Source organism: Crotalus tigris, unplaced genomic scaffold (assembly GCF_016545835.1).
Source record: "Crotalus tigris isolate CLP2741 ecotype Arizona unplaced genomic scaffold, ASM1654583v1 scf7180000017933.3771270, whole genome shotgun sequence".
Taxonomy (NCBI): Eukaryota; Metazoa; Chordata; class Lepidosauria; order Squamata; family Viperidae; genus Crotalus; species Crotalus tigris.
This window is the reverse complement of record NW_024096726.1, coordinates 3019663-3047132: the sequence shown is the minus strand read 5'-3', so window position 1 is coordinate 3047132 and position 27470 is coordinate 3019663. Positions and strand designations below refer to the sequence as shown.

The following is a 27470-nucleotide window of genomic DNA, read 5'->3' as shown; positions in this document are numbered from 1 at the left end:
GCATCTGTGTTTACAATATTAGTAATAGGTAAATTCCTCTGAAATCAATCTTTTTGTTTCCATGTCATAATTATTAGTCCAAGAATACTTATGGTCCAGTTGTCTTAATTACATTTATGCAGAAATATCTCTTATTTGTGAAGCTTTTAGGATCCTTTGCTCACATTACAACAGCTCTTTTCTACCAGTATTTATGTGGAAGCACATCTCATTTAAAATAGTGGCAGGTTACCTGGGAGGATCTAAGTTCAGAGGAGTGTGATCTGGTTTGGTGACTGTTGAAAATGCTGTTAGTGTCAAGCTTGAAAAAATAATTATCATGTCTAAGTTGTTCTAAGCCATGCAAAAAAAAAAAAAAGCACTCCTTGTTGTGAAGATCTTCACTTGCAGAGTTAATCCAGATGGATTTTTCTTTAGTAGTGAACATATGTTGGAGAGACATACTAGTGGCACTTTTATTATAGCATTGTCTTTTTCTTTCTTTTCTTGTAATATACGTACAATTTCAACCTCTTTTACCTATATCACCAAAAGTGTAGGCGATTGTAGGCCAGAGATCTGTACAATATAAGTGTGAAAAATAGCTAATGATCACATTCTTTTTATTTCAGAGAGTAAGGCCATTTTTTTAAAAAAAATATTATGTAAGTATTGTACACTACACATATATAATATCAAATGACTGATAAGAATATTTGCAGCCCTACCCTAAAGAAGCATATTTATTTAGAAATAAATTCCAATGAGTTCAGTGGGACTTATTTACCAAGCTGCTACTTAATTTGGAGATAAACTATATGAGAATGGGACTGTTCCTCCCTAATTCTATGTAGGAAGAGCTATATTTTCAATTATTCCTGTTTGATGATGATAAAAAGTAGATGTTTGGGAGAGGGAGGCTAGAATTGTGCTCTAAGTCTACCACATTCTTTCCAACGGTGTTTTGCATGTGGTACCTTGCAGATTTTAGTCTTATGTTTCCATAAGAGGCAACTTATGCAAATGAAACTCTTGGACAGTGCTTTTTTGGCTATTTCTAATATTATCTTCTAACGGAGTGGCTGGGCTGCTTGCAACATTTTCACCTGTGTTCTAGCTGTGCTCGGTTAACTCTAAGACCTAATGTGGTTTACTTGACCTTTATTGTGTTTTATTAAAGCATAGATTATGATTTACAGTGTTATGGGAAGTCAACCTCACTTTCACACACACCCCCTCCCCTCCCCTCCCCGCGTTTTAGGAAGTCCAAGGAGCGAAGGCAATATAAGACTGACACTTAGCCAGCCTTCTATTTGCCAATGTGTAATTGTCCGAGGTCTTAATATATAGTTTCTATAATATCTACCTAACGTCTAATATAGTCTAAATGAGAGACTCCCAAGTACAGGAGGCACCGGCGGTTGCTTTTTACCGGACGGAAGTTATTAATCTAATCTGGAAAGGCTGTACACTTTCTGTCCCTTTCTCTCCCTCGGTTTAGTCAATGGGGAAAGCCGCAGGCAGCCTCTCCACTCACGCCAAAGGGGGACGCGGAGACAGCCGGACCAGGTCTTCCACCAAGTAAGGCCGGTGCCTTTGGCCAGGAAGGCACTTAATCCCCCCCCCCCCAAAACAAAAACCTCGGAGCTCGAAGAAAGGAACCATGGAAGTGGGCTGAATCTCTTCTGGTTAGTGCTGCGCTTTTCCGGAACGGCCTGTGGCGAGCGAGCGCTGGGGAAGAAGCCAGCCCGGCTGGCTCTTTGCAATAATCGTTCAGTAACCATTTGGTGGCGGTCTAAGTAGAGGGTCGGGGAAAGAGGGAGACGACGTAGCCCCGCACGTGGGACTCTTCCTCAAATCGGCCGTGGGAAGAGCGAGGCATCACTTCTGAAGGAGAGCCGGTTTTGTGGTGTGAAATGAAAAGGCGCGGCGCTGGCTCAGACCTTAAGACCTTCCACAGAAGCGACTCAAGGGGCAGGGAGGACCGACTCCAGCTTTTGGCACTGCGCGGGTCCCGATCCACCTACAAGGAGACTTTCGGGGCAGCGGGAAAAGGTGCCGAGGCAGTGCGCCTTCGTGGAGCTATCACGGAATAGGGTTGTGACCGAGGGACGGAGAATACATTTACCGCCCGCCGCCTGCTAGTCAGAGAGCGCTCCCGCGGCGTTAGGGAATCCGCCTTTCTCCGGGGTGAGTGTTCCGGGTCTCCGCGCTTGTCCTTCACCAGGCCAATTCTCTAGGAGTTGGAGAAGGAGCAGAAATCGTCACAGCTTCGCCTAGTACATCTTAATTCCCAGTGCAGTTTACATTTCCATAGGAAATATAATAGGTGGGAAGAGTCCGAGGCCCCCTCTCCTTCACCAATCCAGGGTTTAGGATTATGTTTCCTAAATCAAACTGAAGACAATTCTCGAAATCCCACGATTTTTTTTTTCTGTCCCGTAGTTGGGTATGTGACTTAAATAACAGAGAAGAGGGTACATATTTTCTGAAATTCCAGAACTTTCTTTTATACGAAGTTTGGCCATCCGCATTTGGGAGTGAGGCCCATTGAATTCAGTTCGGTACTTTGTAATTTACCAAACTGTGGAGCAACAGACATTACCTAACATTTGGAGTAATCAGTCCATCAGGCCCCAATAGGATGGTCTGGGAGCAGTGTGTAATAATATATACACCGCACCTTGCCTTGTATTAATTGAGATTACAAACTCGCGCGTTATTTGAATTCTGCTAAAGCGCCCAGACTAGAAACGCGCACGATTGGATCCAAAGCAAATAAAAATGCAAAGTAAGTGGATGGTGCAATCTATTTTGTTTCGGCTTCTATGCTCTTCTTAACAAACCAAGGGGCACACCAGGCAGGTGTTAAAGATATTGGGTAGCAGGATCCCAGGCATATACAGTATAAAAAGATGGCTATGTGCGTGGATGCGGTAAGTCGCGATAGTAAATCCTAAAATGGGCCATTGAACAATATCTTTTTACACACAAAATAAACTTTCAAGCTGTTTCAGTTGAAATGCTGTTCTCCTTTCTGCTCAGTTCCCCCTCCCCCCGTGAAAATCCTACAGACAGAAATCCTAAACCCATGTTTTAGGAAATAAATCCCGAGGAAAAACAACACGTGGTTCGAAAACCGGTTCGAAAATCAGTTCCCAAATGAACGTAGGTCGCTCAGAGCGTGTGCTCTGGAGCGGGTCTGGCAATGCCTTAGTGGTAACAAAGGCAACTTTTATCCCGGGTGGAAAACGCGCGGGAGACTCTTCTTCTCTCCAAAACTCCTTTTGCCAAGCCTTCAGGGAAGACCCTGAAATGGTGGGAATCCGAGGGATTAACAAATTATCTATGGAACTGATCTTGGAGGCGGAGGAGGGAATGAATGCCCAGGAAAAGTCAGCAGGAGCTTCTAAGGAGCACCTTCTCCCTATATTTTGGAAAACCAAGATACTTTGCCTTCTTATGACTTCGGGAACCGGATGCCTCTGTCTGAGTTGTACCATTTAATCTATTTTCTAATTGCCCAGTTCTTCCTTTGACTTTGCACCTTGTGTCTCTTCCCTTAAAGAGGTGCCAGTGACGTTGTTAGAGATTTGTGTTCAGATGGGTATTGAAAATGAACGAAGATTTCTACAGAAAATCGTTTTTAAAGTCATAGGACCCAGCAATCGAATCGAACCTAAGCGGGGCTAAAATCCAAGAAAATTAAATTCCATGATTAAATGGATCCAAGTTAAAACAGCTTATGTTATGTTCTTCCTTCCTTTAGAATAAGGCACTTCCAGCTTGTCCCTCTTTTAATGTATGCAATGTTTCAGGCAGATATTAGAAAAGTATCCTCATTTCTGTAAAATCCTATTAAATTCAAGAGATTTTTTCCAATTAAATGCATATAGTTTTCAATCTAAACTTACATTTTTATATAGCAACTCTGTGATAAAGTACACTTAATCTAATAATGGCTGGGGAGTGGATGGACAGGGAAAGGACATCCTTGAAAGGAATTTAGTCAGGTACTCAAATCTTATTCAAATGAACTTGGCAGGTCTGGAACCTAACTACTTTACAAATGAAAGAATAAGAGGGAGGAAGCTTAAACAGTTATTAAGATGGTAACATCTCCTCCATCTCCTTGTCTGCTTTTAAACACAGTATACATTGGAAAGAGCTTTCTCTATGAGTTTATGCTACACACACACACACACACACACACACACACACACACACACACACATTCTTCCAATGTATATATATTGTAAGACACAGCACCACATCCTTCCCTTACCTCGATTGAGTAACTCCAAATCATTTTCTACTCCTAGCTACCACAAAGATCCCCAACTTAGGATCTTCATATCAGATGGGTGTCAATTTTCCAAATTCCCAGGAAACATACTAGGAATTAGAGAAATGGACTTTCAATCTATTTTAGGATCTTAGGTTAGGGAAAATTCTGGCTACCAGTTGGACTGTGAAAAGGCTTCCTTTTGTTTAATTCAATATATTTATCCTCTCTATGTCTGGCTTATCACTGGTGAACACTCAGCCATGTAAACCAGGCATAATTACTAGTTCCAGACTTTATGTGCTTTCAATTTTCCTTCAGTATTAGAATAGAAATGAAAGAAGAAACTTTTCTAAACTAAAGTCATACCTATTTATGTTTAGCCCATGTAGATTACTCCTAAGTAAGTGTTAAATGGAACTGAAGATTTTTTTTTTTTTTTGAGGCGTAAATTGCATCCAGTTGGTGCGGGAGTCTTTTCTCCTGAATTTTATTTTTGAGGGTTGTAATTTAAATTTAAGGTTCAGGCAAAAGAAGTCAGAGCACTGCTTTGCCCTTCAGCCAGAAGGAGCCTTTCATCCAAAGGAAACTAGCAAACAGCCATTAATTGGGGACTCTCCCTAAAACTTGAATTGGACTCCCCTCAGGATCCATGCCTGGTTCCATTTCTTGCCTATAGTCTTATGTATTTAGGCCTTATTGAAATATGGGAGGAAATCTTTTTATAGATTTTCATAGGCACTGATATATTTAGAACGTGGCATGCATAGGATCAACCAGCTCAACTGTCTTTTTCTGTATTTAATCCCAGACCAGTTGGTCTTTCACAATTTGAAAAAAAGAAATTCCAGTGTGAACGACATTAAAAAGGTAGTGGAATGAATTCTGGTGGAACAGAAATCCTTCTTAAAAATGCTTTACAATTATGCTTTTCAGAAAAGATAGCTCAGATCAGTGGCATTTCTATCAGATGTTTTATTCAGAAGTTTTCCATTCAGTTTAAGTCTGCCCACAGGATGGCAGCCTGAATCAGTTTCAAATCCATTAATACATTTGTTTGTGGTGGTTTATGGCTCAAACTCTCAGCTGAACTAATAACAAAAATATGACATAAATGAATGCAACCACAGTTAAAAATACAACTGATTTCTTGGATGCCTTTGGATGATTTATAATGCAGTTTTGTACATACTTAAGTAGTATTACTAAACAGATAAAAGCATATGATTTTGACTTTCAAACCTTTGCATACTTACCTGTGGGTAGAACCCATTGAAAATTCTGAGCAGATTTAACAGATTTCCTCTGTTAATAAATGATGTTTTCCTAGGAGTTATTTTCCTAAAGTATATTTTTCTTAGAGAACATCTACATGCAGGAATTATCAGTCTTGTGTAATAATGACCAAAGAGAAAGCTGGAAACATTCATTTCCTTTGAAAAGTAAAATTATCTCCTTCAGTGGTATAAAAGATGAGCAAACTGCCCAATTGTTTCCTCCTGATAGTGCTGTGAAGGGACAAGGCATCAGATGCTTTCAATTCACATAAATGTTTATTATTTAATGGAAGCTTTGTGGTGGCTTCCTCTTCACCCCCAATATTCAGGTCACACTGTGACATTCTTCTGTACACAAATAGCCACCAGTATCCAAATGAACTGTTTGCTAAGACCAAGGAAGGGCCTAGATTAGCTGCTAGATGGTACTTCAGAACAGACCTAAAGGTAATTAAAAGCGGACTAATGTTACTAGCCAATCAACTTTTGTCCTAAATTCATTTTAAATTCATTTATTTATGTATATACTTTATATTACAATTCACTCAGGAAATCTATGTGGCTTATGTAGTGTTCTTATTTCTCCTCTTCCCCCCCAAAGCCCACCCTGTAAGGTGGGTTGGGACAAAATGATAAAGTTGCCCACTAATCCTCCATAACATTGTCAGGGTTTGCCCATCACATTAAGCATATTTGATCATTTACACGTCTTTAAGGCTAAACTCACAAATACGCTAAACCCAAACCACAAAATTACTTCTTGTGGTTGGCGTCCTGGTTTGTAATTACCACTAAGCCTTTGGTCGCCAATGGTACAATGCAAGAAAAAAAAAAACAAGCTCCATGAACTGGCTGCCTATCATGTTTTCTAACAGAGGAGTGAGGACAGGCACTTCTGATGGTAAAGCTAAGGATGTAATCCCTACTGGTAAGATCTGGGGGATTTGCAAACCCTGAGGGTCTGAGTTGTAATTTCACTTGCCCAAAACTCATGCAAAATCCAAATCAAACTGCATTATGTTTGGTGGGATGTCTGAATCCTGACTAGTCATTATTTGTTTACCCATTAGGGATGAGCAAACTATTTTGATTTTCACATCCTCTGACCTTCGAATGCTGAATGCTCTGAGCATTGAATGATCAGAGCACGGCATAAAACATGCCTGTTTTCAAAGTTGTATTCTAAGTATGAAACAAAGCTTGACTGTTTGGTGGGGAGTGATTCTGACAATTCTGGCCACTCATTTTGTAACTTGCAGTCAGACAAATTTTCTTTCCAAACAGCTGTCATCCTAGCCTTCCAGCAGAAAACCCAGCCATATCTTGACTGTGGTCGGTTTAGACTGGGAAGACTAAAAGGAGGCTGGGTTTCAAAAGGAGCATAAGAGTTAATCTCAAAGCCAGACAGAAGAAAAATTTCTTCAGAAACTAGAATTCCCTGAGGTGGATGGATCACAAGTACATTGTGCTGCATTTTATTTTGCCAGCAGGTCATACAAAGAGATATAGGTATGTACATTGGTGTTGTTAGTACTGCTAAGGTTGCATAAATATAAAGGCAAATAGTACAATGTAAGCTTAGTAATCTTTGGTAAAGATGTATATTGGGCATGCACTTGTGTCTTGTTGTAACTTTGATGTTCATAATGAAAAGAAGCATTCCATAAACTAATATTTTTTTTAAGCCAGTTGTTTTGTTTTTTGGCTTTTTTTACTGCTATTTTCTTGAAAAGATTGTAGAACTGGTTTGCCATTTTCTGCTTCTTGGGGCTGAGAGAGAGGCACTAGCCCAAGGTCAGCCAGCTGACTTGTGCCTAAGGCAGGACTAGAACTCATGCTTCTAGCCTGGTGCTTAACCACTAGGCCAAACTGGCTCTCAATTTTATGCTAGCAGCAACCGTACATGCCAGCCAACATATCATGAAATAATAACATTGCTATTGCTTGAATTCTGCCTAGCAGACAGATTGCAAAACCAACAAACAAAAGCAGTGCCAAAATCTTATTGACTAATAATATGCTTTTTAAAAAGTATAAAAACTTCAAGAATGCTTCATTGGGGGAATAGGATAACACAAACAATTTTAAAAAGTTTAATTGTTCTGTTGCTGGAAGTACCCAGATAAATTGAAGAAGCCTCTGTTCTCTTGTTAAATAAAATACAGTAAATATTTTTTTCATTTGGTGAGAGCAGAGAATATTTTATTCTCTATGATGTTTATTTTAATGTTTTTAAAATTATATACTTGACTACATTTTCTGCAGTTTGGATAGAAGTAACACAAAGAGCATGGAGTAACACTGCCAATGGTAATTTCTCTTATAGTCCTAGAATGAAAAACAAGGCAGCCTCTGTTGGGCTTGATTGCTCACTGTTTCCTATTGATGGAGCACTCAAAACATTGTACTTCTTCCCTTTTCCCCTGAAAAGAGCAAAGTGAATTTAAAACATACTTCTAAAATACATATTCTTTATTTGGATTGCTTTTTAATTAATAACATGAAACTGCTTTAACAAAAAGTAAAAGAAATACACAAAGAGAAATAGTATGTTACTTACATAATTCAAATATTATTCAAGTACATATATACAGTATTTCTAACACATTTATGCAACTATCTTTTTTTAACCTACTGTACTTTGTATAAATGAGTCCCATATTTCATTATACTTAGCCATACGAAGTCTATGTATCTACACGCAATCCACCATAGATGGCAAGTACAATCAGGTCTTCAATCCATTGAGTGAAAGGGGACATACATGTATCTTTTCAATATCAGTCTTTTGGCCATAGTAAAGGCACAGAGAATGTTTAGGTTGTCTGGTTCTCAAATTCCGTATACTAAGTATATAGTTCAAGAAAATATTATCTTCTGAAAATTTTAGTTTTTCTCACACAATCATATTTATATAATCCACTACTTTCTCCAGAAACTTAGCACAGGACACTGTAAAAACATATCTTTTAAAGAAGCACTATCCTTATTATATCTCCAATAATATGCTACTTTGGACAGTCCATTTCTATACAAACATAGAGTCCCATAAATTCTAAATATTATTTTTTGTTGTGTAAGTTATAATCTTATAGCGAGGTCCACTGACATTCTTACTATAGAACTTAAGGCACTCTCTTATTGTCTAGGCAATATAGGAACATCTAAATCTTAATTCCACTCATTTCTTATCATCTGCATATCAAATTGATTTATGATAACAAATATCTATAAAAACTAACAGTATAGGGGCTTTTTTAGTTTTAAAGGATTTAACACATTCTTACGTTATCTCAGAAGCTGAAAATGCTGCTGGTCCAAACAATGTTAATAAATGTTGCAGCTGTAAATATTGCCATTGAGTTAGGTATGATATATGGTATTTTTCTCTTAAGACAGAGAATGCTAAAAATTCATTTTTATTATCTATCAGTTGATCCAATGTCAATAACACTTTCTTCCATCCAATTTTTCCATATCATTATATTTTTCTGATTTGTAAAGTTGGGTTTCCCCATAAAGTCAATTTACCATGTGACCCCCCCTTTTTTTCCTTTTCCCATGTATTCCCTTTTTCCCAATAAATTTATTAGACATTACATTCCATAACTTTGTAACTGACATAATTGTTTCTAGAGAATTTTAGTATATGTAGATCCTAATACTGTCCATCCAAACAAAGGTTTTATACTGTATGTATATTCCAAAGTTACACAAATCAGAAAATTAACACCAATTGTTGATTTCCAGTCTAAAATTTAAAAAAAAACATTTAGTATAATATTACAGATGGGATTGTTTTAATCTGGATTTAAAGCAAAAAAAAATATGTTGTGTATGATCCATTGTTGACACAATATATTAAGCTAGAAATCGTTGTTTACAAACCACAATGACTGAGTTTATACAATGAATGCTAAGTCAAAGTCAAAGCAACCAGCATGGTTCAGCGTTGTCATAAGGCAGCCCTTTGTTTCACATTTCTCTTTGAGAAATGAAGACATCTTAACAGAAAGAACTGGTTCCCATCAACTTCATTTCAGGCAGAGTCAATCAAACCTTTTGTTTCATAAACAGGTCTGGTGTCAGTCAGCCACTGTTCTCTCTTGTAAAGGAAAGGTGGATGATACACAAAAGAGAGTGACCTGTGAAAGTGTGGGGCATCTTTGCTGTTGTCCGATGTCCTTGCATGAAGACTGGGCCACACATTGCAATGGGATTAAATGATTATTTAATTATTGCACCAATAATTTGAACTTCTTTTATATTTAAATTCTCTACAACTGTTTTGTTTATGGAGCCAGAATTGATGAGGAAAGTCAAGAAAGACCATCTGTATTTGCCAGTCTGGGGCATTTTTAAAAATTATTATTAAAACCTGATGGGTAGATCAGGAAAAGGCTTGCTATTACTCCAAAATGTGTCCAAGGTGGCTTTCAGCTGGTCCCAATCAGGTCGCTGCACAAGCTTTGCCTAGTGGCTCCCTTTGAAACATGTCAGTGAGATTACCAATGCAAAAAGAGAACAACTGAATCATATTTGGAGGGGAAGGGCAAGCTTGCAAGCAAGGTGGTTATTTCTGAGATGTAATAAAACTAGCTGCAGATGAATCTTCTTGGGAAAATGTGTAGATCATGGCTTTGCTTATTTCCTATTAGGAGAAAAATCAGCTTATAGGTGGAGAAATGGGTGAAAAAACAAGTCATCCTTCCCTAAGTTTTACTGACTGAAATCCAACCATGTGAATTGAGAAATATTTTCTTCCAAGTAAATCTTAGGGGAAAAATCCATCTATATAGCAGGCTGACTTTCAGGTGACTAAATTTTCAGAGGCAGCATAATTTTTGTGACATTGAAAAACAAAATGTCTTCTCCTTGGGTATTGCTGATGATGTAATGGCAGGTCTAAATATCAAGCAGGTCAAATAGCTACCTGAGGGCTCCAAGGGATTAACTGGATCTTTTCTGCTTGATTTACACATCACATTAAGTCAATACTCTTAGGCATGCACAATACCTATAACCCCAACCAGAGTTTCTGCTAGCATATAGTTCAAAAGAGTTTCTATAATCATAGTTTAAAAAACCCCAGAAAATTACTTATAGTATTGTGGTATTAGCCAATCAAGGTGTATTCAATAAATTAACTAATATATAGTTAATGAGATTTTGAATTGGGTCCTAAACTAACAGCACAATCTATATACTTGCCAAGAAGTAAATCTTACTAAACTACTGGGATGTACTCACTCTTAAGTTTAAGGGTATACAATACAAAAATTGCCAACAACTTTTTCTTGTTTTGTAAAAGAGCAATAGAAAAAAGAGATAACTATCTGTGAAACAGCAAAAAGAAACATTACAATGATCTGCCTCCATTACCCCCAGGACATCTTGCTGACTTAATATGAAGGAATACCTCCTGGCTTCAGAAGAGCTGATTTTGGGCTAAGGCAGGGCCTTCCCAGGGTTAACTTGGGCATGGAAATGACATTGATAGCGCATTCCTATTCTCAGTTTCACAGAAACTCATGACTTTGGGACATAGACATATTGCTGTTTGACCCACCAAGGCCAGTATATTTGCTCAAAATGTATCCACTTTCCAGGTTCTGGGAATTGAGACCTCACTGTTGAATCTGCAGCCAGCAGGAGCAAATTACAACTTGGTTTTATTTTCCATTTATTCATTTGGGTCTCTTGAAACAAAGCTGATTACTCCAGCAAATGTAATGGCACAGAGCAGGTAGCTACTTCTGTACAATTTCTGGTTGGGAGTTATGGAAACTATATTCCTTCAATTAAAAATTTGCAAGACTTTATTTCTTCTGATATATAAATATTTTTTCTCAAGAAAACCTCTCCAGAAATAGGAGTCCTTTAAAAGTGGAGCTCAGTTCAGCTGGAGTCTAGGGTTAGTGGCTGTTTTTAACAACACTTACCCATGGTTAACTGAATTAAACTTAATTCTTTGGATATATGGTTAACTTGATTAAACTTAATTTTTTGGATATATATGAGTCACTAGACTATCACCTATCACACAAGGACTGGGTTAAAAATCCAGAAGAGTGTGGTAGCACCATTTCAGACTAAAACATTTTATTCAAAAGTATAAGTTTTTGTGAGCAAAATCAATAAAATGTGTTAGTCTGAAAAAGGGCTACCACCCTCTGATTTTCAGTTACCACAGAGTGACATGGCTTTCCTCTTACAACATACACTGGGTTGGTATAACAGGAGAGGCTAAAATATGATTGGTTAGTTTGTGATTCTATGCACCTTGAAAACATTAGTAATCTTTAGCCCAAGAACTTCTGGGATTCCTGAGCAGAATGCCCTCCTGGCACAACTGAGGAGTTAGGGGTAGTCAGCCTTGGCTCTTTTATGACTCGTGGACTTCAACTCTCAGGAATTCTGGGAATTGAAGTCCATGAGTTATAAAAGAGCCAAGGTTGACTACCCCTGATAGAGCTATGATGCTTATTTCTAGCAGTGTTTATTTCTAGGAGGATGTACAGCAACTGAGTTGATTGGAATTTAACTCTGCAGTGTCAGATATCTCTACACAGAAATCCCATTGAATTTAGCAGGGATTATGCTCAGTGAACATACTGTATCTTAATACCAGCAAATGTCAAAACACTCCAGAAATACCTTGATGATGCTCCACAGTGTTGTTGAGGCATGTTGGATACTATCCATCCACTTAATATCACTTTAATTGTTCTTTGGTCTTTAAGCAGTGACTTTCACTGATTTCCATTGTGAATATATCTTCTACCTAATCTGGAAATCTGCAGCCCATTAGCAAACCTGAAACTAAATATATCCATGGAAAAAGAGAAGTCATCACATTCCTTCAAGGCAGTATATTTGTAAAATTCTGATGCACTGAACAAGTGACTACTTCAGTTCTGACTAAGTCCAAACACATTACACTATGGCTTGACAGAACATTTTACCTCAGCTTTAAATTCTCAGGTCCCAGTTCAGTTGGACTCTAACCTTGTAAGGATGAGCTAAAAAGCTGCCTAGGAGTGTTCAAACTTTCAAGTGTTTATCTCCCCACTCCCAGCTCTTTGCAGGTAAAATGGTACAAACAGCAGATGAAGCAGCAGCTGGAAAATGATGGCAGCAAAAATTCTATGCCCATGATGATGGAGAAAGGTCTATGTGATTGTGGCTTGCTTGCACATAATTGAGCAATCAACCAAAGAGGGTTGGAAGAAGACATCTTGTTATTTTGGTAGTCTGCCCACATATCCCCTTTCTTCTCCTTTCCAAAAAAGAGGGCTGTAATTCAGTAGCCATGGTCTGACCTTCCTAGTCTATATCATGATACAATTGCCTTTCTCCCACCCAGGGATACACTTAAAAAAAGTTGAGATTGTGGCCACAACCAATGCATATGAAAATAGGTGGATCTTTAAGCACACAGCTGTGGACATTATCTTGATTTTTTTCAGACCATACCTAGGGACAGCCCTATTCCATTTGAGAGGAAAAATTGCCCTCATGTCTACCCATGCACAAAGCCTACTTCACACAAAACTAGAGGTCCACAGAAAGTTGATTTGCGGTTCACTGGCTGCATTCACACAACTGGGATAATTAGATCAATTAGACATCCAGGTGCTACATCATCAGAGCAAGGTAAAGTTGATAGATAGCAGTCTTGGCTAGTCTTTGTAGCTTTGTCGGTGTCCTTACAGTTTATTGCATAGTGCCAAGCAATTAACTTAATTCTGTTAACCAATCTGTAGTGTGAACGTTCATCCAGTGTTTTTTCCACCCCCATTTTTAGATCTAATTTCCCTCATGAAAATTATACCTTCCTTTCTGATATCTGTCCTGGTAAATAGTAGCAGATATGGTGATCTGAGAACGAAGGTACATTCCTCTTTCTCCCCCGCTAACCACGATCATCTTCCTTGCCCCATCCCGCTCTTGCCTGCTCTTGGTCACCAAAAGAAACGCGTTTAAGCGGAGAATGGCTCTCTCTCTCTCAGTCTCCTGTTCCACGCCGCAGCCTGCGAAGGAAGAGCCTTGCGCTCGGCGTTGGCTTTAGCAGCTCCTTGGCCCCGAAAACGCTTGTAAGAAACAGCCTTATTCGCGGAGCAGCAGAGGTAAAGCCTCGGGCTATAATCTTGGTGCGCGCGGGCTCGCGGCTGTCGAGGTTTGCCCTTCTCACTCGGCAGTGCTCAGGTGGCGCGGGACATATAGTATTACATTGCGATCAAATTAGAAGTGACAGCTCCGCCCTACAGATCCCTCTAAGGCTGGACCTTGGAGACGAGGGCTGCTGGCCGCAGATCACTCGAGCCGGCCCTCGTAGGGGCCAATGGAGCATGAGGGTGCATCTGAAGGGGATTAAAAGAAAGCACAACTAATGCGGAGCATTGGAAAGGGCTGCGCTTTTGTTTTGTTTTCAGTCATCCGGGCTGGCTAATGATTCCCACCTTTGGAGGCAGTTTCACATGCCGATCCCCTCGATCCTCCTTCTCCTCCATCTCAGCCCCCGAAGGATAAAAGATCCTTGTTTAGGACTGGAACCTTATAGAATCCTAAATCTGCTCTTCTGCGCGAAATAGAAATAAATCCCTTGAATTCATATAGACTCTTGCCTAAGACAAAGCTTTTGAATCCAGAATCAAATTGGTTTCGGCAGAAAATGACTGATTAGCCCTGCTGCATATTACTACTCCTTTCAGTCTCTTATGCAGGTGAATCCTACCCATTTTAATTCAGGAGGAAGTCCAGTTGAATTCAGTAAGGCCTATTCTGAAGTAAGTGTTCCTGGGGTTGAAGCTTTAAAGAACAAAAGTCCTATGTAGTTCTCTGGAAGTAAAACCTGTTTTTTTCTCCTTTTGTTCAGTTGTGTCAGATTTTCAGAGACTGCCTGGACAAGACCCTGCAGTTTTCTTGGCAAGGTTTTTTAAATGTGGTTTGCCATTGACTCCTTCCTTGGGCAAAAAGACTGGCCCAAGCTCACCAAGCTGGCTTTGCACCTAAGATGGGACTAATGGTCTCTGGGTTTCTAGCCTGATGCCTTAATCACTACACCAAACTAGCTCTCTTTAAAAAAAAAAAAAAAAAAGCATGTTTATTATCTGCCAATTAAACTAAAGCAAATTTGGTTTCCAATGTCCACTTAATAGTAGAACTGTTGTTATAGTTGCTGTTGTTATTGATTTTTCACAAATAGGCTTGTGCCATTAAGTTCTCTCTAAGTTTAAAATTTCTAATTTTAAAATTTTGGTCTTCACCTTGGTCAAGTTGGAAGCACTACTTGTGTGAGTAGTAGAAAAGCAAGCAGTCCTGTGGGGATGGTAAAAAAATGTTCATTTTCAGCATCATTTGTGTCTGTATTAAGATGGTTGTGTGAAATCCTAAGTAACAAGCTCCTTTGTTGTTCTCTTTATAGCAATGTGCATTAAACTTAGCAACTTTAAAATGTGTGGGTTTCAACTCCCAGAATTCTCCCAGTCACCTCTTCTGAGCAGGAATCTGATACTGTGTCACCATTTGTTCTATGTTCTACAACAAGTGAAAATTAGTACCAATTTTAGGGATTGCCAATTGTTATCTGTATTGTTATATTTATTTGTGTAATTGTATTACTACTGAGTTTTGTAAATTATAGATTTATGTATTTTTGTTATAGTATTCTCTGATCTAAGGGCTGTAATAATAAAAGTTTTAATCAAATGTTATATATTATCATAATTCAGTAAGTTGAATGGTATCCTATTTTATGTTAATACATTTCACCATTAAAGTTCCTGAATTCAGTTCCCCAAATGGATCTTTACAAGCTTATGAACATTAATAATACTCCTTGAAATATACTCTGAAAGTGATGGTGTGGGAGATCAGAAAATTGGCAGAAGAATGTTAGTATGATTAATTTGAAATCTTGGAATTAATATGAATATATATTAATATGTAATTTTTGTCATTGGTAGCCCAACCAATCTAAAAAAACTAGTAGAGATGAATGAAGCCCCCTTTGACTATGAATCAGTTTCTTTTTCCCATTCCTGTCTTGCTTCTGTCATCTTTGCTACCTTTAAATTCATTTTTTGTTTGTTACTGCATTTTAAAAAATACCTTTTTAACCTGTAGTCACCCAGTATCATTGGGATTTGGGTGACATACAAATTAACTAAATGAAAAAGAAAAACAATTTGAGCTCAGGAGCATGCAATCTGCCTCTAATCAGATCTCAATGAAAGTTTATGCTTAAGTTAACTTGTTTACCTTAAAGGTGGCACAATATTTTGATGATCTGATCTAAGAAAAAAGTATCAACAGTCTTCCATTATAATTCTTTTAAATGGCACATTGATAGTACAACTTAAAAACAAATTTCACTAATCATGCAACACCATCATTTTCTAAGTGTAAATATTCTGCTGTTTAGTTAAAAATAACTAATCAAGAAATGGCTGCAATTGGATATCTCTTTCTCAGAAAAAGCCAATGTAAACTTTTGCTTGATTTGATCAGGCTATAAATATTACAAAATAAATATTCTAATAGAATACCAGAGTGCCGTTTTGGTGTAGTAGTTAAGGCATTGGGTTGGAAACCAGGAGATTGTGAGTTTTAGTCCTGCTTTCCAGCTGTGTGATCTTGAGCCAGTGACTTTCTTTCAGCCCTAGAAATCACACAACAGCAAACCTCTTCTGAAATCTTGCCAAGAAAACTGCAGGGACTTGTCCACGGAGTCACCAGGAGCCAATACTCACTTGAAGGCACTAATAATTAGCTGCCTAAAATATCAGAAATGTTTTGGCCAATATAATGCAAAATCCAGCTCCAGAATTTCCTTTTTGTTAAAGGAAATAGTTTATTGCAACCTTCTTCTACTTGATGTCCTTCAGGTGTCTTGGGTTTCTAATCTCATAATTTTTTTAGGCAGCAAAGAATTGTGAAATTTGCAGTTCAACACATCTGGTTATGGGGGGAAAACAGGCTTACTACCTAAATATGATATACGACTAAGAAAGAAACTGCAACATACTGAATTCTTTGTGATTCTCTAAACATTTATGAGTAGGCCAGATTGTTAATATCTGACCAAAGTTATCACACCTATTCAGTGGTGGGATTCAAATATGTGAACAACTGGTTCTCTGTGTGGATGTTTCTGGAAGTCCATTCTGGGCCTGGGCAACAAAAAATTAGCTACCGGTTCTGCCAAAGTGGTGCGAACTGATTGAATTCCACCACGGCACCTATTCATTCAGTTGAAACCAGTGCTTTTTTTTTCTAAAAAAAAAAAAAAAAGATGCCGGAACTCACACACATCATACAACCCGCCTTGCCTACCCTACAAGGTTCCATACAAAAAAGGTGCCGGAACTCCGTTCTGGGCGTTCTATGAGAAAAAAAGCCCTGGTTGAAACCATGCCTTTTGTATTGAAACACGCATTACCAAATACTTTATTTTATGTATACTAAATTTAGGTAACTACTCTATAATAAGGATCACAGACATGGTTAGAATTCTCACAGTACAGAATATATTTTGCCAACTGGTTCTCTCCAGATGGATTGCAATTGTAATTTTTCAATAGCATGGCACCAGGTTAGACAGATTACACTCAAACAATATAAATGCATTTAAATGCCAAATTTGAAAAATATCTCATCTTTTCTGAAATCCACAGAATTGGGGAGGAGGCTAATTACAGTTTCTAAGGACCTACAATCCAAACTTTTGGAGTGCTTATTTCATTTCATCCAACAAAAACATCTTCATAAAGAGGACAGCATCTACACATAGAGATAGAAACTAGGACCTAACTTTAAAGCAGTGGTTCTCAACCTGTGGGTCGGGACCCCATTTGGGGTCGAACAACAATGCAGTCTGCCATTTTTTCCCTCCTTTTCCTTAGCTGTGCTACTCCTTTTTATTCTATTGGCTTTTGAAAGCCAATAGAATAGACTCTCTTGAATAGAGTCTAATTCTATTGGCTTTCAAAAGCCAATAGGAATTGTCCAGGCTGTCTCTGCCCTGCTGAGCCCGCCAAAAGTCCCATTCTGCAAACGGTGCTGCACCAGTTGAGTAGTCCTCGACTTACGACCGGTTGAGTAGTCCTTGACTTACGACCAGTTGGGGGTCGCGGCATTAAAAGAGAACCACTGCTTTAAAGTTTACTTCTTTACAATATTTCTAGTTGAGTCATGAAATAAAAATGCCAATCAATGCATTACTTTCAAAATTGGCATAAATGAATACTGAAATGGTGGACAAAAAATAGCTAATGAAAACACAAAATATGTATTTAATTGGCAATATTTTAAGTAAGATTTCAAGCCATGATTGCTCCTTCAAGTAGGTTAAAATAGCTCAAAAGATTTAAACATCTTTTAAAATATTTAAAAAATTTAAGATCAGCTTTTTGTCATTAAATTCAAGGAAGAAGTAATGATAATGAATTAAAATAAGGTCAATGGGATGATGTTATGGTTACAGAAACATAGAGCTGTCACAGGATTTAGTATGCTTAAAAGATGAAATTAATAAATCAGAGATCAGATGGAAAGCCACATGTTTTATGCAATGAATAATATCATCTTACCTAGAGACTGCTTGGTAGAACTGAATAATTCAGATTGCTTCTTAAATTTCACATGATTTTTTTAAAACACAAAAGTTGCTATGCCTTATGTTTTTAATATTATCTTTCAGCATCAATGATTATTTCCTTTTCAACTTTTCTCTTCATAAAGCCACTTGAAGAAAAATATTTTTAAATATCATTCAACGAGAGGCACTACATAAATATCTCAATTTGTAAAGGTAAGTGTTTTTCTTATAGCCTCAAGATTATTTGTTTGGTAAAACTAGAGAGCATAAATGAGACATTGCAATCTTTTTGTATTCTAAAAGTTGCCATGAATTATTTTGAGAAGTTGCCTGTTGCTTTGTTCCTTGATATTAATATTAGTTTATTGTAGAGTTGCCTGTTTATATAGTTTAATGTTATGAATAAATAGTATAATTGCTTTCCTTTTAGTATACATTTTTGTTTTAAACAACGATTAATATCTAGACCACAGAGCATTGTTCTGGGTTAAAGAGAAAAGTGTAATTCTGAACTATCTGATTCAAAATAAAAATTGAACATTAAACAGATGCTTCAGTTTTGAATTTAAAACTGTTTCACTTTTGGACTGTTTTACACAGGATGCACATTGCCATTATGTGGGCTTTGAGGTTTTGTTTATAATCATTTTACAAACAAAGGTACAGATCTTTGTCTATAAAAGGCAACTATCAATAGGTGAACTTTGTCTTGCCAACATAGAAATGTGCTGGTAAGCAAAGGATTGGCTGTGGCCTGGGATGCAGCTGTATCTTTTTTTTCAGGCTGTTAAATAGAAAGATGGCTCCCATTTGTTTCACATACCATCAAAAATACTTTTCTTAGATTATCTGCCAGACTCTGCACATTGTTTTGCTTGGATTTTCTTACCACATAATACCTGTCATTTGTTCTGAATTTAACCAAGGGTGACCCTTTTGAAACATGCACACCTGGAGGGTTTTCCGTCTTTTGAATCCATTTGTCTGGCATCAATCTGCGTTTGTTTGTTTAAAGATAGTTATCTCCCCCACCCCCACTCTTTGAGGACCAGACTTGTTAGTAGAGTTAAGAATTCTTGAGATTGGGAATTCAGAAGAAACAGCAGGAAGATACACCAAAAAGATACACTAAAAAAGGAATCTGGAAGAATGTTCAAGGTAAATGAATTAATGCACATTATCATCTAAAGAGCCTTCTCTATAAACTCTTTCCTTATGTGTGAAATGATCTCCCAGAAAAATCACCTGATAAATATGTTCTTATTTCCTTAGGCAATTTAGGAAACCAGTTCATATCTGTTAAATACTTTGGGATCACAAGATTTGTGATATTTTGCTGTTGATTTTTAACTACATTCTGTTTTTTTTAGTTGTATTACATGGATTTGTTTTAAACTCTATTTGCTAATGAAACTGTACGCGGTCCAGGAAACTGATCATTGGGCCTCCGGTCAATATATGTTTATTCTGGCACACTCAACTCAACATTCAGCTCTCACTTCCACAAAACAATGTGGGCAGAAGCACACTCCTATTACAGAAAGTCCTCAACTTACAACAGTTCATTTAGTGACTCTTTGCAGTTACAATGGCACTGAAAAAAGTGACTTATGACCATTTTTCATATGACTGTTGCAGCATCCCTATGTCACATAATCAAAATTAAATGTTTGGCAAGTGACTCTCATGTATGATGGTTGCCGTGTCCCGGGGTCATATGATCACCTTTTGTGACCTTCTGACAAGCAAAGTCAATGGGAAAGCCAGATTCATTTAACAACTATGTTACTAACTTAACAACTGCAGTGATTCACTTAACAACTGTGTCAAGAAAGGTCATAAAACAGGGCAAAATTCACTTCATAAATGTCTCATTTAGCAACAAAAGTTTGGGGCTCAATTGTGGCCATATGTTGAGGGCTATCTGTACTAACCTATTTAGGTTTTTTGACAAACTTTCCTACCAACACATCATGTCACCTCCATTTTAATATTATTCCATTCTTTTTTACAAATTCTGACAAAATATATAAATGTACCTTCTTGCTCCAGCTTGTTATTTATGTAGAACTTGTAATAATTCACTCCATGTTTCTGTCAGGCACATTACCTGGGCAATATAGTCCCTGCTTTGCAGGGTCCTGCATGGTTTAGTGTTCTCTCCACTTCTCTTTAATATCTATATCAGTGATGGCGAACCTTTTAGAGACCGAGTGTCCAAAAACTGGCCCCCGCCCCCACTTCACCCCCTGCCCCACCCCGCTCCACCCCTCATCCCCCACCCTGCCTGCCTGGAGGGCCACTCACTGCCTCCAGGGTGTGCTGCAGATCGCCCAGGCAGTCCAGCAGCGCTATGGCGGTCACGCCCTCTGCCCGTGCCCTGTAGCATCAACTGTGCACAATGGAATGTGAGGCCAGAGTCTTGTCTATGCTGCTTGGCTGCCATGTCCTTGGCTGCGCTGCACTGCTCTGTGTGGGCCATGCTCAGGGGCGACTCCTTCAGGAGGGCTGTTGGAGAGGAGGGGGTCATGGCGGGAGGCAAGGCTGGGCAACAGCACGTGTGCCCACAGAGAGGGCTCCGAGTGCAGCCTCTGGCACCCGTGCCATAGGTTCGCCACCACTGATCTATATGAAGCCTAGTTATCCAATAGCACAATATGCTAATGATATCCAACTTTACATTTCTATCCCTGCCAAATTATGTGATGCTGAGGAAGTCCAGTCTCTGTGTCTGGAGGTGGTGGGGTTGAGGAAATCAGTAGGCTTCAGTTCAGTCCTAGAAAGGCTAGGTTTTGGAGTTGCTCCACCATCCTTACCCTCCCCTCTCCCCCAATTCTGGAGATTTGTCATATCTCATTCTGAATAGTGTATCACTATTGCAAACTGAATCTGTGTGCAATTCAAGGATCTGCCTGGATTTATTTATTTGTTTATTCTGTTTCTATAGCTGCCCATCTTAATCCAATTGACCCATGGACCTTCATGCAATTCTATGTTGTGCACCAATTGTGCATGTTCCTGGACCATAATGTTCTGCACATTGGTAATCTCCTGAGTGGACTACTGCAATGCACTCTACATGATGCTGTCTTTGAAGAGCATCTGGAAGGTATAGCTGGTGCAGAATGCAACCACATAAGACAGTTACATGCAGACCTCGTACAGTACATGTTACATCTCTATTTTGTGTTCTATGCTTCTAAATTCAATTCAAGGTATTGGTTATGTCCTACAAAACTCTTAATATGGGACTGGATTATTTGATGGACTGCCTGCCCCCAGTTACATCCACTCATCACATTAGGTTTGGAAGGAGAGGGACACTCTGGATCCTACCTACTAGGGAGTGATGTTTGGCAGGAACTAAGAAGAGAGCCTTTTCTGCCTTTCCAATGGTGCTGCCCTTGGAAATATTATCTCTCTGGAGATCAGATTGGCCCTGGCCTACTGAACTTTCATAAAGCCTTAAGATATGGTCTTGTCATCAGTCTTAGGGGTCTAGCCATGCAGAATAAATGCAATGACTATGTTGAATCTTGTTGACTGCCTCTGTATCTTGGCTGCCAATTATGTTATATGATTTATTAAGTCTTTGTATGCTTTTACTTTGTATTCTTTTGATTTTATCTGACTACCTAGAGTCATGCATTTGAAATGGACAGCTATAAAGAACTGAATGAATGATTGAGCAAATGAAGGAATGAACGAGTGAATGAATGAATCTCAATGTACTGCAGATGTCTTAAATATAGATTAACAAAACACAAATAAACCATTATACACCATGAAGCAATGACTGATTTCTACATGCTAAGATAATGATTCATTTCCAACAATACATTAAATCACAATCGGTCCAACTATATTTTAGCCTAATTACAATATCATACATCAATTAATATGAAACCCTTACATGAAATTTATCTGAGTGTTAAAGAAATTCAATATATCAGGATGTTCTTTCATGAGCCAAGACATTGCAATAATTCTCAGATCTCCTAGATCTACGGTCACATCCTCTCTTTTTACTTTTTACCCCAAGCTTAAAGAACAAAGGAAGTCCAAAGCTTCATTCAAGGTGCTGAACACCTTTCCTTTACCACTGACAATTTCTGAGCTAGCAAGTTTCCTGAAATTCTTGTTGTGCTTAACGTGTTAGAGAAGTAATTTTCAGTCCATGCTCTGGATTTCACCCTGACCTCAATGAAAAGAGAGTAGAGGGTCAGTTGTGTTTATAGTACATCCCATTAAACAGGAAAATATGTAAAGTTTTCATTCACTGAGATCCGGCTATTGTTAAGCCAAAAATGGTATTTTTGTTTCTAAAATTAAAAAAAAAGGTTGCTGGGGGGGTTTTTTTGCACAATTTTGCTCTTTGACTGCATCTGTTTGGGTCTCCTATGTATTATATAATACGTCCATTATTTTTATTGACATCAAAATGATTGATGAATTCATGATATCAGGACATACTGTATAATTTGGGAGTTTTCAGCAAAACTTTATTGATCCCATTAAAGCTATTTTAGCTATCATGATTATTATTGTTTTCAAAACCTAGCACACATAACTTTCACACATGCCAGTGATTTTTGAATGCTGCTTTAGGGAATTCTTCAGAAATTTTCTGCAAAGGTTTTCAGGTATTCTATATACATCAGTAAAGAAGGGATAAAATGAAATATTGCTCATGTATTGCTAATCTAACTTACTCTGCCACTTGTAATTGTAGAAAACTATTTGAATGATACTTTGCTATGCTTAAGATTATGCTCTTGGTTGAAGGAAGACCACACTGAGGATCCCTCCGAGGCTTTTTTGCATCCTGCTGCATACAAGTGTATGGTATGACCCAGTACTCTATTTTTTTTTTTTTAGTTTGCAAAACACAGACAATGCAACAGCTATAAATATCTCGTGCCCCTTGAGTTATATATATGCCCCATTTTTGTGCTGTGATCTTCACAGCCTGCAAATATTCTGCTGCCAACATTTAATCACATGCTATTGAACAAGAGTTGTAATTGGCTGATTATTTTAGGCAGTGTTGAAAAATCTAAAAAAGGGGAGAGGGGAACCCCTAAACCGCCATATTTCCCAATTATCCCCAGAAAATCCCAATCACTTCTATGATATTATTGTGTCACTTTCCCTTTTGCTGAACATTTTAGCTACCCCCAAATTATCTTCCTCGGTTACTAATATGTACACATTTTCTTTCATATACAATTTTAAAATAGTATCAAATAGATTTTGAACTGGTGCTGCTTCCATGTTACTTTTTTCTCTATATATTTGAAAGTAATGGGAGTCAAGCAACAGTTTTATTCCAAAAAGCACCAATCCAGCTCAACACAAAATACTGCCAGCTTTGGTATCCTCATCTAATTTAGAACCAAGATCCGGGATCTCCATCTTTCACTTGATTTCATATCACTTGTCCTTTCACTGGTTGCTGAGGAAATGGGTCTCCATTTGCCTAGAAACTTCTCTAATAATCATTCTCCATCATTACAATATGCTTCACAAGTCAGAAGGGTAAAGATACTCCATACATGTTTAAAAATACTCTATACATGTTTACAGTCCCTCTTCTTTATGTATACATATTTATTATGGAATTGAAAGGATATTCAACTTTCAGCTTCTCAGAGTTCATAAATAACACTTTAATACTTGTGATCTTTATAAATAACACTTTAATACTTGTATGTGATTAGTGGTGGCTTATTATGACTGGTGGGAAAGGGTTAAGGAAAATAATCCCAGTACGGTACATTGTGAAAAAATTACTCTCCAGCTCAATGTGTACATAAGATCCCTTCTAGGAAATCTTATTATTGGGGATTTTACAGTTAATATTTTTCTGCTGTCTACAGCCACTTACATAGTCTTCCCTCTGGTTCTGTAGGAAAGGGGAGGGGATAGCTTTCCTGAACTCTGGAAAAGTCAGCCAAAGTTTGTTACCAGAAACTAAGAAAAATGCATTAACCAAAATAAAAAAGTAAATAAACACATACCCTGTCTTGCAAGCAATCTAATATTCTTCTTAGAGGAAAAAGGTTATTAAGTACATTTGGGATTCAGTCTAAACTCCATTGAAATAAAGAAAACGGTAGTCAGAACACAAGTCATTCATCTGAATAAAGTTTGTGATGCAGCAGTTCTACATTTTGTGTGAAATACTACAAATAAATCTATAGCCACCAATGCAGTAAAATAAATCTAGATCAGCTTTTCCAAACAGGTTGGATTAATCCCACAGGAGGGATTAATCATTTCCTTTATATCCAATATAAAAATTAGCTGTATGTCGATCAAAGGTCATCTACCAAAACCTGGAGCAAAATCTCTTCAGAGTTTAGAGTATATATTCCACTTAAGTGATCAATCTCATAAATTTGGCTTCAGTGGCACAATCAAAGAAACTGATTTTGTCTAATAAATCAAAATGGTCTAGATCACGGGTGTCAAACTGCTGGCCCATGGGCCAGATGCATCATGGTGAAACCACGCTCACCCCATTGCCAGCAATGGAAAAAAAGTCGTAATACGTCATGACACGTAATGTGATGTTGCGTGTTTGATACCCTGGTCTAGATGCTATATTTCATTGATCAAGAGCAAGGCACCACTTTGCTTCATAAAGTCACTTCAAAGATCTAGTCCAACTCCAACAGAAAATCCAGAGGAGAGAACATAATCTTCAAAGCAACCCAATTATTTTGTGACGTCATTTTCTAAAGGGTCTTCCTTTTTTTAAAGCATCATGAGATAGCAATTGCATCATAAATAATGTTCTATTTTTAATTAAATGCACTTGAATTCTATATGTTTAAATTAGTAAGTTCTATATAAGTTTAAATTAGTAATTGTATAAATATGAACTAATTGTTGTTTCCCCTCTATACTTGTCCACATGTATGTCCACAACATCCAATGTGCATTGTTTATGTCAGCCTTCCCTACCCTAATGCCTTCCAGATGTGTTGGAAGTACAATTGTCAGATTTGGCCAAGCTAGTTTTTCTTCTGAGTACTTAGCATTGTTAGAGTGAAACCACTATTTTACAGACCTAGTGAAGGAAGAAGTTATTCCCATATATTGTTAAATCACCAATTAATGTCCTTACTATTATTTAATGTCATTATGCAAATTTCACAAATTACATCATACATTATAGTGGTACAAATGATCTAATAAAGGGGTAAAATTAACATAAATCTAAGCATCTTATCTGGAGTTCTTCAGATGCTATAGACTTGCCTATTATCTGGGAAGCCTGGATGGAAAGCTGCTGTGTTGTGTCCAAAGTTTGCTAAATGGGGGGGATATGTTTAATCAAAGTTTCTTTGTAATTATTAGCTGAAGCTGCATAAATTCTTTTTCTTGGATAGTGAATAATATGACCTTGGCAACAAAGGTTTGGATGTGATCCAAAGGGCCAGTGAAATGAATAGAGGCATAAAAGTGGGAAAGATTTGGTGTAGTTCCCATTTCTTTTCAAATCAAGCTTCAGCAAAAGAAGCAGAAAAACTTCAAACTGAATCATGGCCATGATAATGTTTGGCTCAAGACCAATTTATATGATCACCTGGCATGGAAAATCCCTCAGCACACACTGTCTTTTAGATTGGGATAATTCAGCTATTTGCATCTTGGACTACATACTGGAAATCTAACATATCACATTTTTAAAAGCATTATTTCAAGTGACCTACTTGAATTTTGTACATGGTGCAGATCCACAAATAGCTAATACAGAGGGAGCTGCATTGTCATGGTCATGTAATCAATAGTAGCCTAAACAGATTACAATTTGGACAGGAGTTTTAAAACAGTAAAAATATTTTTTTCTTTAAAAAAAAAAACCACAAATTCTTCCACCCATGCTGTGCACATTCTTACTACCTATAAGTGGCAAAACAAGCTTCCCTTCAGGTCACCTTCAGTCTCAACTCAGAACTAGTGCCAGCTTTTTCCCACTCTTTTAATTAGCTTCCTGTTCCTCTATCTCTATCTGAGGGCTTGGGAGAATATTGTTCGTTCTTTGCTTCCTATAAACACTCCCTCCTCCATGTTCCCTATCGTTTATTCCTCTTGTTTTTGAGAAGGAGTATCTCTGTATCCTTCCTGTGATCCCTTCCCCTTCTCTATTTATCCCCCTGCTCTCCTGCGTTACCCACCCAGTGGAACTATTATTTAACTACTTATACTTTTCTAATTTGTTTTAAGCACATTCTTTTTTGCCTTTGCTTAAAATCCCTTTTTGTGCTCAAGATATTAACTCTTCCTTTTTTGTCAAATCTCCTTGAGAAAATTTTCTTCAATTGATCTGCTCAGTCTGTATCAATTATAATTACTTTCTCAGTTTCAATCCATTACATTGAGAGAGTACTTTTCTTCTGAATAATGTTCTTATGGCCAAGATCCAGCACCAGTGATGGGATTCAGCCAGTTTGCATCAGTTCGGCAGAACCAGTACCTAATTTTTTGTTGCCCAGGCCCAGAATGGACTTCTGGAAGAACCATTGTTCACATATTTGAATCCCACCACTGTCCAGCACCTTATATCAGTGTTCATCCTTGTAAGTCCGGTAGCTGGATTTTACACACTTAAAATATTGTTACAAAGGTTACAGTCTTATGATATCATTGGCACTGTATTTGAGGACTTTTGAACCATTTATTTTCTCATTCTCTTGCAGTATTGCATGGTGGATTTCAGCCTAAGAATTAACTCAGTATTTATTAGCATATGTGTTTTTTGCATGGAATGTGTGACTGACCTTGGAAAAAGAGGGGAAGAGATGCTGCCTAGGAAACAACCAGAAAATTGAGCCAGTTGTTTAATGATCAGAGAAAGAAGTTTAGGAAGGGCCAAGCAGTTAAAAGTGGCGCAAGAAATTTGAGCTTTCAGATTTGCAAGACTGATCCCAGCACTCCCTGGTAAACTAATAGGAAACTTGCCTAGATGAACTAATTCTACTTTATTATAAGACTACATTAAAAGAATCTTACAAATCTGAAGGCACAAACTTTCTACTGCCACTTTTAACTGCTTGATCCATTAGGCACTGTTAATTAATAGTTTTATCCTGATGAGAATTTTCACACTATAGAAACAAAGATTCATTAATACAACATGACCATTTAGAATACAAATGCCTATTTTTTAAGAATATGTAACAGCCTTAGATTTAACAATGATGATAATTATCAATAGCAATAATATATTCTTTGATGAGTTTAGACTTGAGCTATAAAAAGAAAACTGACTGGTTTATTATGAGCAATCAAGAAAAAAACCCAATCCATTTTCTGTACA

The 27470-nt window shown here is 37.7% G+C and overlaps 1 long non-coding RNA gene across 1 annotated transcript in view; it reads right to left on the bottom strand.

Annotated features, from left to right (window-relative positions):
- Positions 1–7296: 7296 nt before the first annotated feature.
- LOC120308510 overlaps positions 7297–27470 on the bottom strand; it is a 42674-nt gene continuing 22500 nt past the window's right edge. Inside the window, exons 3-4 of the long non-coding RNA XR_005556861.1 lie at positions 12199–12363; positions 7297–10192 (exon numbers count right to left, since the gene is read on the bottom strand). This is a non-coding gene — a long non-coding RNA (uncharacterized LOC120308510). The remainder of the gene's footprint in view (positions 10193–12198; positions 12364–27470) is intronic.